Below are 15421 nucleotides of genomic sequence, written 5' to 3' on the forward strand. Positions count from 1 at the left end.
CGTAGCACAGAAGTCCTTTTCTTCAATAGACATGGCTGCACAGACTTCTTTTCCTTCTCCAAACATTACACCTCCAGTCGCTGCGATTATGACGCCTCCTAGTGCTTGTATTGCATCAATTCCAATCAACATGTCATAGCCAAGGGGTTTTTCTTGCATCACCAGAACATCAACCTTGGCTGTGTCACCCTTCTCAGTACAGATCATGATCGTCTCTTCACCACAGCATGTTCGGGATAAACCATTGATCGTCATAATACCGACTGGTTGCTCCCACCACATCTGACAGTAATGTGCACTAACTATAGACTGGGAACATCCCATGTCTATGAGTGCTGAACACTGCACATCGTCAATTTTAACGCCAATGACCGGTATCCTGTGTTTATTGGTTGGCAAGGGGCAAGGTGGCGATAGTACCTTGCCCCCAACGTCGTTTCCCGAACAGTTGCGAGATATGTGCCCATACTTATTGCAGCGATAGCATTGTACTGTTCTCTGTGCTCGTGGATATACACATCTCCTATCACTCCGGCAATCCTTAGCAAAATGATTGGCCTCCCCACATTTATAGCACATGGGGCCTACACGCTTATTACTACCTGGGAGAGAATCTACATTGCTTCCATGCGGTTCGACTGTTGCATGTTGAATACTAGTTGCTGCTGCAATTGGCTCCTGTTCCTTACAGATGTTTTGAGCTCGAGCTAATAACTCGTCTGTTGTCAATTCATCAATTCGTGACGACGCCAGTTTGCTGACCTCCTCAAGTAAGCCTACTAAAAAGGCACATCTTAATATCTTACCGGTAACCCCACCAAATGGTACCGACAACTTTCGTAGGTCGGCTAGGTACACATGAACTGTTTCCTTGAGGTGAAGTCGCCGGCTCGTGAACTGTTGACATGCAACAAACGGATCTGTACCAAATGCTGTATACAGGCTGTGTTTGATTGTATCCCAGTCTGGTTCATCCCCAAGTTGCTGGTAGACTGCATAGGTCCCTCCGGTTAACCTCAAAGGAATGACTGTGGCTGGTTCTTTAATTCTGCACAGTGTACAGATCTTCTCAGTCTTTTCCACCCATTCGACGACAGATGGTCCAGTGGTAGATCCATCAAACTCAGGTATCAAGCGAAAGTCGAATCTGTCCATTTTCTGCCTTTCGAGTCACCACACAATGAGAGCCGAAATAGCTTATAATTCAATAACTTGAGTGTTATTTCTTCCGCCCATCACACCGATAATTTCCTGGGTAAGGTTGACACTGTTGTCCAAACTTCCAACTTCCAAACTTCTGTATACGTAATGCACCTTCTCTCAACTCCAAACGAACTTCTGCTAATTCAACTTATTTCTTCGAAATCCAACTTCAAAATGAACGTCCCTCTAAAAAATCAACCCTCTTTTATGTCCAACCAGGAGCATCTCATTTGCATATCGGGTGGTCACATTGCAGGCATATAAAGAGATAAGGCAGCCATTTTTATTTCTTTCTTCTTCATTCATTTCATTCCACGACCAACCCGTTGAATTATGCACACGTGCTAGTTAGGTAAGTCGCATGTTTCCCTACAAATCCTTTAGAGGAGCTAGACTTTGCCTCAGAAATTGTTCTCTTGTAGACATTGCTAGCTCTTCTGTCAGAAAACCCAACGATATTGATAGAAATAATGATTATGATGAGCAATGATGAAAGCACAAATAAATGAAAACCAGGGAGGAAAATTAGGTTTCAACTGAAACTTACAAGAAACCAATTAGTAACTTCCATTACAGTATCATTCGGAGACATACCAAAAATAATATATTGTCACACAAGAAACTGCCAAGCCCATCCCAATCAATCCTCTAGTAGTTAAATGTCTTCCTATAGAAAGGACAATCAATTGAAAACTTTACAGAAAAATCAATCTTACCATCAACAACAGAAGAGCTCAATGGTTGCAATGCATTATTGATACTGCTGGATAGAGCATCAACAACTGAGCAGTCATTGCCAGAAGATGAATGATACAAAAGGAATAAATAGGAAGTGGAGTGTATCAAAGGACAATTTAAGACGGATAAAAGGACACTCATGAGATTCAAAACTGAGGACACGTGGAATGGGAAGATCCTTGTGAAGAAAAAGAGTAAGAACAACCTTCACCACCCAGTTTATGCAAAGCATACCGCAAAATGTCTCTGGGCACTTTGTCCAGATCCACAAAAGCAAGATACAGATTCTTCTTACCAAGATACTTCTCTTGCATTTCTCTCAAGATAAATGGTAATCTGCCCAAGCATAAAACAAACATAAAACATGTATTTCATCCTTTTGCTTATCCGACTTCATATTTGCTGCTCAATTATTCTCTCAATTACTTTCAGGATCCATCAACTTTAAGCCTCTATCAAGTACTTTCAGAATAATCTCTTCTTTTATTATTTGTCACGATCTTGATCATTTCAATGTCTGTTTCACCCACAGCCTTCAACATTTCTATAACAACAGATGAGGGTCCTCCATCCTTACTCTTTTTTATCTTACAGCTTCCTGTACCATTTCAATCTCAACTCTTAAAGCTGAACCAAATACTACTTCAGCAATTTTCATATTTTCAAGGTTCTATGAAAACTCAGTATTCAACAATTTTTTATAGTGACATTTCAAAGCATTGCTTTTAAATGTAAATTCAATATAAGTGAATAATTAAATTAAACTGAATTAAACAAATTATGCAAAATATTTTAAAAAGTTAAAGAAAACTAAATGTACTGGTAATGCTTTAGTTTTATTCCTTAAAATTTAACTACAAGATTATTCATAATATGTATTAAAATATTTATATGTATTAAAATATTAATATGTATTAAAATATTTATATGTATTAAAATATTAATATGTATTAAAATATTTAATTGTATTAAAATATGTATATGTATTAAAATATTTATATGTATTAAAATATTTATATGTATTAAAATATTAATATGTATTAAAATATTTATATGTATTAAAATATTTATATGTATTAAAATATGTATATGTATTAAAATATTTATATGTATTAAAATATTTATATGTATTAAAATATTAATGTGTATTAAAATATTTATATGTATTAAAATATTTATATGTATTAAAATATTTATATGTATTAAAATATTTATATGTATTAAAATATTTACATGTATTAAAATATTAACATGTATTAAAATATTTATATGTATTAAAATATTTATATGTATTAATATATATATATGTATTAAAATATTAATATGTATTAAAATATTTATATATATTAAAATATTCATATGTATTAAAATATTTATATATATTAAAATATTTATATGTATTAAAATGTTAATATGTATTAATATATTTATATGTATTTAAATATTTATATGTATTAAAATATTTATATGTATTAAAATATTTATATGTATTAAAATATTAATATGTATTAAAATATTAATATGTATTAAAATATTTATATGTATTAAAATATTTATATGTATTAAAATATTTATATGTATTAAAATATTAATATGTATTAAAATATTTATATGTATTAAAATATGTATATGTATTAAAATATTTATATGTATTAAAATATTTATATGTATTAAAATATTTATATGTATTAAAATATTTATATGTATTAAAATATTTATATGTATTAAAATATTTATATGTATTAAAATATTTATATGTATTAAAATATTTATATGCATTAATATATATATATGTATTAAAATAGTAATATGTATTAAAATATTTATATATATTAAAATATTTATATGTATTAAAATATTTATATATATTAAAATATATGTATTAAAATGTTAATATGTATTAAAATATTTATATGTATTTAAATATCTATATGTATTTAAATATTTATATGTATTAAAATATTTATATGTATTAAAATATTTATATGTATTAAAATATTACTATGTATTAAAATATTTATATGTATTAAAATATGTATATGTATTAAAATATTTATATATATTAAAATATTTATATGTATTAAAATGTTAATATGTATTAAAATATTTATATGTATTTAAATATTAATATGTATTAAAATATTCATAATATGCATTAAAATATTTATATATATTAAAATATTTATATGTATTAAAATATTTATATGTATTAAAATATTTATATGTATTAACATATGTATATGTATTAAAATATTTATATGTATTAAAATATTAATATGTATATAAAAAATATTTATATGTATTAAAATATGTATATGTATAAAAATATTTATATGTATTAAAATATTAATATGTATAAAATATTCATAATATGTATTAAAATATTAATATGTATTAAAATATTAATATGTATTAAAATATTTATATGTATTAAAATATTTATATGTATTAAAATATTCATAATATATATTAAAATATTAATATGTATTAAAATATTTATATGTATCAAAATATTAATATGTATTAAAATATTAATATGTATTAAAATATTTATATGTATTAAAATATTCATAATATATATTAAAATATTAATATGTATTAAAATATTTATATGTATTAAAATATTAATATGTATTAAAATATTTATATGTATTAAAATATTTATATGTATTAAAATATTTATATGTATTAAAATATTAATATGTATTAAAATATTTATATGTATTAAAATATTAATATGTATTAAAATATTTATATGTATTAAAATATTTATATGTATAAAAATATTTATATGTATAAAAATATTTATATGTATTAAAATATTTATATATATTAAAATATTTATATGTATTAAAATATTTATATGTATTAAAATATTTATATGTATTAAAATATTAATATGTATTATAATATTTATATGTATTAAAATATTTATATGTATTAAAATATGTATATGTATTAAAATATTTATATGTATTAAAATATTAATATGTATTAAAATATTTATATGTATTAAAATATTTATATGTATTAAAATATTTATATGTATTAAAATATTAATATGTATTAAAATATTTATATGTATTAAAATATGTATATGTATTAAAATATTTATATGTATTAAAATATTTATATGTATTAAAATATTTATATGTATTAAAATATGTATATGTATTAAAATATTTATATATATTAAAATATTTATATGTATTAAAATATTTATATGTATTAAAATATTTATATGTATTAAAATATTAATATGTATTAAAATATTTATGTGTATTAAAATATTTATATGTATTAAAATATTTATATGTATTAAAATATCTATATGTATTAAAATATCTATATGTATTAAAATAATAAACAATAATAATAACAACAACAATTAATAAACACTAATATTCAAAACATATTTATTCAAATCAAAAGTAGTGTTTTAGTAAAATTTTTCATCATAAGTATAAATCTTCTTTGTCGATTTTAGCTTCCAATAACACATTTATTAATAGTTATTATTCAAAAATAAACAGTTCATTATTTAATTCAAAAACAAACCTTTAATTATTTAATTCAAAAACAAACCTTTAATTATTTAATTAAAAAACAAACCTTTAATTATTTAATTCAAAAACAAACCTTTAATTATTTAATTCAAAAACAAACCTTTAATTATTTAATTCAAAAACAAACCTTTAATTATTTAATTCAAAAACAAACCTTTAATTGTTTAGTTCAAAAACAGACCTTTAATTATTTAATTCAAAAACAAACCTTTAATTATTTAATTCAAAAACAAACCTTTAATTATTTAATTCAAAAACAAACCTTTAATTATTTAATTCAAAAACAAACCTTTAATTATTTAATTCAAAAACAAACCTTTAATTATTTAATTCAAAAACAAACCTTTAATTATTTAATTCAAAAACAAACCTTTAATTATTTAATTCAAAAACAAACCTTTAATTATTTAATTCAAAAACAAACCTTTAATTATTTAATTCAAAAACAAACCTTTAATTATTTAATTCAAAAACAAACCTTTAATTATTTAATTCAAAAACAAACCTTTAATTATTTAATTCAAAAACAAACCTTTAATTATTTAATTCAAAAACAAACCTTTAATTATTTAATTCAAAAACAAACATTTAATTATTTAATTCAAAAACAAACCTTTAATTATTTAATTCAAAAACAAACTTTTAATTATTTCATTCAAAAACAAACCTTTAATTATTTAATTCAAAAACAAACCTTTAATTATTTAATTCAAAAACAAACCTTTAATTATTTAATTCAAAAACAAACCTTTAATTATTTAATTCAAAAACAAACCTTTAATTATTTAATTCAAAAACAAACCTTTAATTATTTAATTCAAAAACAAACCTTTAATTATTTAATTCAAAAACAAACCTTTAATTATTTAATTCAAAAACAAACCTTTAATTATTTAATTCAAAAACAAACCTTTAATTATGTAATTCAAAAACAAACCTTTAATTATTTAATTCAAAAACAAACCTTTAATTATTTAATTCAAAAACAAACCTTTAATTATTTAATTCAAAAACAAACCTTTAATTATTTAATTCAAAAACAAACCTTTAATTATTTAATTCAAAAACAAACCTTTAATTATTTAATTCAAAAACCAACCTTTAATTATTTAATTCAAAAACAAACCTTTAATTATTTAATTCAAAAACAAACCTTTAATTATTTAATTCAAAAACAAACCTTTAATTATTTAATTCAAAAACAAACCTTTAATTATTTAATTCAAAAACAAACCTTTAATTATTTAATTCAAAAACAAACCTTTAATTATTTAATTCAAAAACAAACCTTTAATTATTTAATTCAAAAACAAACCTTTAATTATTTAATTCAAAAACAAATTTTTAATTATTTAATTCAAAAACAAACCTTTAATTATTTAATTCAAAAACAAACCTTTAATTATTTAATTCAAAAACAAACCTTTAATTATTTAATTCAAAAACAAACCTTTAATTATTTAATTCAAAAACAAACCTTTAATTATTTAATTCAAAAACAAACCTTTAATTATTTAATTCAAAAACAAACCTTTAATTATTTAATTCAAAAACAAACCTTTAATTATTTAATTCAAAAACAAACCTTTAATTATTTAATTCAAAAACAAACCTTTAATTATTTAATTCAAAAACAAACCTTTAATTATTTAATTCAAAAACAAACCTTTAATTATTTAATTCAAAAACAAACCTTTAATTATTTAATTCAAAAACAAACCTTTAATTATTTAATTCAAAAACAAACCTTTAATTATATAATTCAAAAACAAACCTTTAATTATTTAATTCAAAAACAAACCTTTAATTATTTAATTCAAAAACAAACCTTTAATTATTTAATTCAAAAACAAACCTTTAATTATTTAATTCAAAAACAAACCTTTAATTATTTAATTCAAAAACAAACCTTTAATTATTTAATTCAAAAACAAACCTTTAATTATTTAATTCAAAAACAAACCTTTAATTATTTAATTCAAAAACAAACCTTTAATTATTTAATTCAAAAACAAACCTTTAATTATTTAATTCAAAAACAAACCTTTAATTATTTAATTCAAAAACAAACCTTTAATTATTTAATTCAAAAACAAACCTTTAATTATTTAATTCAAAAACAAACCTTTAATTATTTAATTCAAAAACAAACCTTTAATTATTTAATTCTAAAACAAACCTTTAATTATTTAATTCAAAAACAAACCTTTAATTATTTAATTCAAAAACAAACCTTTAATTATTTAATTCAAAAACAAACCTTTAATTATTTAATTCAAAAACAAACCTTTAATTATTTAATTCAAAAACAAACCTTTAATTATTTAATTCAAAAACAAACCTTTAATTATTTAATTCAAAAACAAACCTTTAATTATTTAATTCAAAAACAAACCTTTAATTATTTAATTCAAAAACAAACCTTTAATTATTTAATTCAAAAACAAACCTTTAATTATTTAATTCAAAAACAAACCTTTAATTATTTAATTCAAAAACAAACCTTTAATTATTTAATTCAAAAACAAACCTTTAATTATTTAATTCAAAAACAAACCTTTAATTATTTAATTCAAAAACAAACCTTTAATTATTTAATTCAAAAACAAACCTTTAATTATTTAATTCAAAAACAAACCTTTAATTATTTAATTCAAAAACAAACCTTTAATTATTTAATTCAAAAACAAACCTTTAATTATTTAATTCAAAAACAAACCTTTAATTATTTAATTCAAAAACAAACCTTTAATTATTTAATTCTAAAACAAACCTTTAATTATTTAATTCAAAAACAAACCTTTAATTATTTAATTCAAAAACAAACCTTTAATTATTTAATTCAAAAACAAACCTTTAATTATTTAATTCAAAAACAAACCTTTAATTATTTAATTCAAAAACAAACCTTTAATTATTTAATTCAAAAACAAACCTTTAATTATTTAATTCAAAAACAAACCTTTAATTATTTAATTCAAAAACAAACCTTTAATTATTTAATTCAAAAACAAACCTTTAATTATTTAATTCAAAAACAAACCTTTAATTATTTAATTCAAAAACAAACCTTTAATTATTTAATTCAAAAACAAACCTTTAATTATTTAATTCAAAAACAAACCTTTAATTATTTAATTCAAAAACAAACCTTTAATTATTTAATTCAAAAACAAACCTTTAATTATTTAATTCAAAAACAAACCTTTAATTATTTAATTCAAAAACAAACCTTTAATTATTTAATTAAAAAACAAACCTTTAATTATTTAATTCAAAAACAAACCTTTAATTATTTAATTCAAAAACAAACCTTTAATTATTTAATTCAAAAACAAACCTTTAATTATTTAATTCAAAAACAAACCTTTAATTATTTAATTCAAAAACAAACCTTTAATTATTTAATTCAAAAACAAACCTTTAATTATTTAATTCAAAAACAAACCTTTAATTATTTAATTCAAAAACAAACCTTTAATTATTTAATTCAAAAACAAACCTTTAATTATTTAATTCAAAAACAAACCTTTAATTATTTAATTCAAAAACAAACCTTTAATTATTTAATTCAAAAACAAACCTTTAATTATTTAATTCAAAAACAAACCTTTAATTATTTAATTCAAAAACAAACCTTTAATTATTTAATTCAAAAACAAACCTTTAATTATTTAATTCAAAAACAAACCTTTAATTATTTAATTCAAAAACAAACCTTTAATTATTTAATTCAAAAACAAACCTTTAATTATTTAATTCAAAAACAAACCTTTAATTATTTAATTCAAAAACAAACCTTTAATTATTTAATTCAAAAACAAACCTTTATTATTTAATTCAAAAACAAACCTTAATTATTTAATTCAAAAACAAACCTTTAATTATTTAATTCAAAACAAACCTTTAATTATTTAATTCAAAAACAAACATTTAATTATTTAATTCAAAAACAAACCTTTAATTATTTAATTCAAAAACAAACCTTTAATTATTTCATTCAAAAACAAACCTTTAATTATTTAATTCAAAAACAAACCTTTAATTATTTAATTCAAAAACAAACCTTTAATTATTTAATTCAAAAACAAACCTTTAATTATTTAATTCAAAACAAACCTTTAATTATTTAATTCAAAAACAAACCTTTAATTATTTAATTCAAAAACAAACCTTTAATTATTTAATTCAAAAACAAACCTTTAATTATTTAATTCAAAAACAAACCTTTAATTATTTAATTCAAAAACAAACCTTTAATTATTTAATTCAAAAACAAACCTTTAATTATTTAATTCAAAAACAAACCTTTAATTATTTAATTCAAAAACAAACCTTTAATTATTTAATTCAAAAACAAACCTTTAATTATTTAATTCAAAAACAAACCTTTAATTATTTAATTCAAAAACAAACCTTTAATTATTTAATTCAAAAACAAACCTTTAATTATTTAATTCAAAAACAAACCTTTAATTATTTAATTCAAAAACAAACCTTTAATTATTTAATTCAAAAACAAACCTTTAATTATTTAATTCAAAAACAAACCTTTAATTATTTAATTCAAAAACAAACCTTTAATTATTTAATTCAAAAACAAACCTTTAATTATTTAATTCAAAAACAAACCTTTAATTATTTAATTCAAAAACAAACCTTTAATTATTTAATTCAAAAACAAACCTTTAATTATTTAATTCAAAAACAAACCTTTAATTATTTAATTCAAAAACAAACCTTTAATTATTTAATTCAAAAACAAACCTTTAATTATAATTCAAAAACAAACCTTTAATTATTTAATTCAAAAACAAACCTTTAATTATTTAATTCAAAAACAAACCTTTAATTATTTAATTCAAAAACAAACCTTTAATTATTTAATTCAAAAACAAACCTTTAATTATTTAATTCAAAAACAAACCTTTAATTATTTAATTCAAAAACAAACCTTTAATTATTTAATTCAAAAACAAACCTTTAATTATTAAATTCAAAAACAAACCTTTAATTATTTAATTCAAAAACAAACCTTTAATTATGTAATTCAAAAACAAACCTTTAATTATTTAATTCAAAAACAAACCTTTAATTATTTAATTCAAAAACAAACCTTTAATTATTTAATTAAAAACAAACCTTTAATTATTTAATTCAAAAACAAACCTTTAATTATTTAATTCAAAAACAAACCTTTAATTATTTAATTCAAAAACAAACCTTTAATTATTTAATTCAAAAACAAACCTTTAATTATTTAATTCAAAAACAAACCTTTAATTATTTAATTCAAAAACAAACCTTTAATTATTTAATTCAAAAACAAACCTTTAATTATTTAATTCAAAAACAAACCTTTAATTATTTAATTCAAAAACAAACCTTTAATTATTTAATTCAAAAACAAACCTTTAATTATTTAATTCAAAAACAAACCTTTAATTATTTAATTCAAAAACAAACCTTTAATTATTTAATTCAAAAACAAACCTTTAATTATTTAATTCAAAAACAAACCTTTAATTATTTAATTCAAAAACAAACCTTTAATTATTTAATTCAAAAACAAACCTTTAATTATTTAATTCAAAAACAAACCTTTAATTATTTAATTCAAAAACAAACCTTTAATTATTTAATTCAAAAACAAACCTTTAATTATTTAATTCAAAAACAAACCTTTAATTATTTAATTCAAAAACAAACCTTTAATTATTTAATTCAAAAACAAACCTTTAATTATTTAATTCAAAAACAAACCTTTAATTATTTAATTCAAAAACAAACCTTTAATTATTTAATTCAAAAACAAACCTTTAATTATTTAATTCAAAAACAAACCTTAATTATTTAATTCAAAAACAAACCTTTAATATTTAATTCAAAAACAAACCTTTAATTATTTAATTCAAAAACAAACCTTTAATTATTTAATTCAAAAACAAACCTTTAATTATTTAATTCAAAAACAAACCTTTAATTATTTAATTCAAAAACAAACCTTTAATTATTTAATTCAAAAACAAACCTTTAATTATTTAATTCAAAAACAAACCTTTAATTATTTAATTCAAAAACAAACCTTTAATTATTTAATTCAAAAACAAACCTTTAATTATTTAATTCAAAAACAAACCTTTAATTATTTAATTCAAAAACAAACCTTTAATTATTTAATTCAAAAACAAACCTTTAATTATTTAATTCAAAAACAAACCTTTAATTATTTAATTCAAAAACAAACCTTTAATTATTTAATTCAAAAACAAACCTTTAATTATTTAATTCAAAAACAAACCTTTAATTATTTAATTCAAAAACAAACCTTTAATTATTTAATTCAAAAACAAACCTTTAATTATTTAATTCAAAAACAAACCTTTAATTATTTAATTCAAAAACAAACCTTTAATTATTTAATTCAAAAACAAACCTTTAATTATTTAATTCAAAAACAAACCTTTAATTATTTAATTCAAAAACAAACCTTTAATTATTTAATTCAAAAACAAACCTTAATTATTTAATTCAAAAACAAACCTTTAATTATTTAATTCAAAAACAAACCTTTAATTATTTAATTCAAAAACAAACCTTTAATTATTTAATTCAAAAACAAACCTTTAATTATTTAATTCAAAAACAAACCTTTAATTATTTAATTCAAAAACAAACCTTTAATTATTTAATTCAAAAACAAACCTTTAATTATTTAATTCAAAAACAAACCTTTAATTATTTAATTCAAAAACAAACCTTTAATTATTTAATTCAAAAACAAACCTTTAATTATTTAATTCAAAAACAAACCTTTAATTATTTAATTCAAAAACAAACATTTAATTATTTAATTCAAAAACAAACCTTTAATTATTTAATTCAAAACAAACCTTTAATTATTTAATTCAAAAACAAACCTTTAATTATTTAATTCAAAAACAAACCTTTAATTATTTAATTCAAAAACAAACCTTTAATTATTTAATTCAAAAACAAACCTTTAATTATTTAATTCAAAAACAAACCTTTAATTATTTAATTCAAAAACAAACCTTTAATTATTTAATTCAAAAACAAACCTTTAATTATTTAATTCAAAAACAAACCTTTAATTATTTAATTCAAAAACAAACCTTTAATTATTTAATTCAAAAACAAACCTTTAATTATTTAATTCAAAAACAAACCTTTAATTATTTAATTCAAAAACAAACCTTTAATTATTTAATTCAAAAACAAACCTTTAATTATTTAATTCAAAAACAAACCTTTAATTATTTAATTCAAAAACAAACCTTTAATTATTTAATTCAAAAACAAACCTTTAATTATTTAATTCAAAAACAAACCTTTAATTATTTAATTCAAAAACAAACCTTTAATTATTTAATTCAAAAACAAACCTTTAATTATTTAATTCAAAAACAAACCTTTAATTATTTAATTCAAAAACAAACCTTTAATTATTTAATTCAAAAACAAACCTTTAATTATTTAATTCAAAAACAAACCTTTAATTATTTAATTCAAAAACAAACCTTTAATTATTTAATTCAAAAACAAACCTTTAATTATTTAATTCAAAAACAAACCTTTAATTATTTAATTCAAAAACAAACCTTTAATTATTTAATTCAAAAACAAACCTTTAATTATTTAATTCAAAAACAAACCTTTAATTATTTAATTCAAAAACAAACCTTTAATTATTTAATTCAAAAACAAACCTTTAATTATTTAATTCAAAAACAAACCTTTAATTATTTAATTCAAAAACAAACCTTTAATTATTTAATTCAAAAACAAACCTTTAATTATTTAATTCAAAAACAAACCTTTAATTATTTAATTCAAAAACAAACCTTTAATTATTTAATTCAAAAACAAACCTTTAATTATTTAATTCAAAAACAAACCTTTAATTATTTAATTCAAAAACAAACCTTTAATTATTTAATTCAAAAACAAACCTTTAATTATTTAATTCAAAAACAAACCTTTAATTATTTAATTCAAAAACAAACCTTTAATTATTTAATTCAAAAACAAACCTTTAATTATTTAATTCAAAAACAAACCTTTAATTATTTAATTCAAAAACAAACCTTTAATTATTTAATTCAAAAAAACAAACCTTTAATTATTTAATTCAAAAACAAACCTTTAATTATTTAATTCAAAAACAAACCTTTAATTATTTAATTCAAAAACAAACCTTTAATTATTTAATTCAAAAACAAACCTTTAATTATTTAATTCAAAAACAAACCTTTAATTATTTCATTCAAAAACAAACCTTTAATTATTTAATTCAAAAACAAACCTTTAATTATTTAATTCAAAAACAAACCTTTAATTATTTAATTCAAAAACAAACCTTTAATTATTTAATTCAAAAACAAACCTTTAATTATTTAATTCAAAAACAAACCTTTAATTATTTAATTCAAAAACAAACCTTTAATTATTTAATTCAAAAACAAACCTTTAATTATTTAATTCAAAAACAAACCTTTAATTATTTAATTCAAAAACAAACCTTTAATTATTTAATTCAAAAACAAACCTTTAATTATTTAATTCAAAAACAAACCTTTAATTATTTAATTCAAAAACAAACCTTTAATTATTTAATTCAAAAACAAACCTTTAATTATTTAATTCAAAAACAAACCTTTAATTATTTAATTCAAAAACAAACCTTTAATTATTTAATTCAAAAACCAAACCTTTAATTATTTAATTCAAAAACAAACCTTTAATTATTTAATTCAAAAACAAACCTTTAATTATTTAATTCAAAAACAAACCTTTAATTATTTAATTCAAAAACAAACCTTTAATTATTTAATTCAAAAACAAACCTTTAATTATTTAATTCAAAAACAAACCTTTAATTATTTAATTCAAAAACAAACCTTTAATTATTTAATTCAAAAACAAACCTTTAATTATTTAATTCAAAAACAAACCTTTAATTATTTAATTCAAAAACAAACCTTTAATTATTTAATTCAAAAACAAACCTTTAATTATTTAATTCAAAAACAAACCTTTAATTATTTAATTCAAAAACAAACCTTTAATTATTTAATTCAAAAACAAACCTTTAATTATTTAATTCAAAAACAAACCTTTAATTATTTAATTCAAAAACAAACCTTTAATTATTTAATTCAAAAACAAACCTTTAATTATTTAATTCAAAAACAAACCTTTAATTATTTAATTCAAAAACAAACCTTTAATTATTTAATTCAAAAACAAACCTTTAATTATTTAATTCAAAAACAAACCTTTAATTATTTAATTCAAAAACAAACCTTTAATTATTTAATTCAAAAACAAACCTTTAATTATTTAATTCAAAAACAAACCTTTAATTATATAATTCAAAAACAAACCTTTAATTATTTAATTCAAAAACAAACCTTTAATTATTTAATTCAAAAACAAACCTTTAATTATTTAATTCAAAAACAAACCTTTAATTATTTAATTCAAAAACAAACCTTTAATTATTTAATTCAAAAACAAACCTTTAATTATTTAATTCAAAAACAAACCTTTAATTATTTAATTCAAAAACAAACCTTTAATTATTTAATTCAAAAACAAACCTTTAATTATTTAATTCAAAAACAAACCTTTAATTATTTAATTCAAAAACAAACCTTTAATTATTTAATTCAAAAACAAACCTTTAATTATTTAATTCAAAAACAAACCTTTAATTATTTAATTCAAAAACAAACCTTTAATTATTTAATTCAAAAACAAACCTTTAATTATTTAATTCTAAAACAAACCTTTAATTATTTAATTCAAAAACAAACCTTTAATTATTTAATTCAAAAACAAACCTTTAATTATTTAATTCAAAAACAAACCTTTAATTATTTAATTCAAAA

The sequence above is a fragment of the Euprymna scolopes genome, chromosome 13 (assembly GCF_053919585.1).
Source record: "Euprymna scolopes isolate OS-2025 chromosome 13, ASM5391958v1, whole genome shotgun sequence".
In the NCBI taxonomy this organism is placed as follows: domain Eukaryota; kingdom Metazoa; phylum Mollusca; class Cephalopoda; order Sepiida; family Sepiolidae; genus Euprymna; species Euprymna scolopes.